General features: G+C 49.2%; 1 protein-coding gene across 1 annotated transcript in view; it reads left to right on the top strand.

The window, feature by feature from the left end:
• Nucleotides 1-415, top strand: part of LOC104495484 (TOX high mobility group box family member 2-like) — a gene marked incomplete at both ends in the record, with an annotated part of 26,868 nt that overhangs the window by 21,335 nt on the left and 5,118 nt on the right. The gene's annotated exons all lie outside the window — the stretch shown is intronic.

Below are 415 nucleotides of genomic sequence, written 5' to 3'. Positions count from 1 at the left end.
GGGTGCCTGCCGCTCTGCTGTGCCCCCAGCCTCCCCGGTGTGGCCGCCTGTCACTCGATATTGTGCAGGCGCTTCCAGTGCACTTTTATGTTCATGCACAAACTCCTTTTCCCTTTTCAACTGCATTCCCATAGTCAAAAACCTGAGCATGTGAAAATTAATGTAAAAGGGGCTGGGAACACTTCAAAGACAATTTGTAGATTGTATGTGACTGGCTGTTAATAAATACTTCTTTACAGTATTTATCCAACTCTACCCAAGTAATTCATTGGCCCTGCTCTTCACACGCCGCATCTCCGTGCGCAAAGAGGAGGCAAATCAATTTCCATTCCTAAGACCCAGAGCTGCTGACGCGGAAAATCAGCGCTGCTTCACTTCTTGGCTCGGGGCTTTGGGAATCGCAGGTGCAAGCGCA

Source organism: Buceros rhinoceros, unplaced genomic scaffold (assembly GCF_000710305.1).
Source record: "Buceros rhinoceros silvestris isolate BGI_N320 unplaced genomic scaffold, ASM71030v1 scaffold13766, whole genome shotgun sequence".
In the NCBI taxonomy this organism is placed as follows: domain Eukaryota; kingdom Metazoa; phylum Chordata; class Aves; order Bucerotiformes; family Bucerotidae; genus Buceros; species Buceros rhinoceros.
The sequence above is the reverse complement of the archived record's forward strand: the minus strand, read 5'-3'. Positions and strand labels throughout refer to the sequence as shown.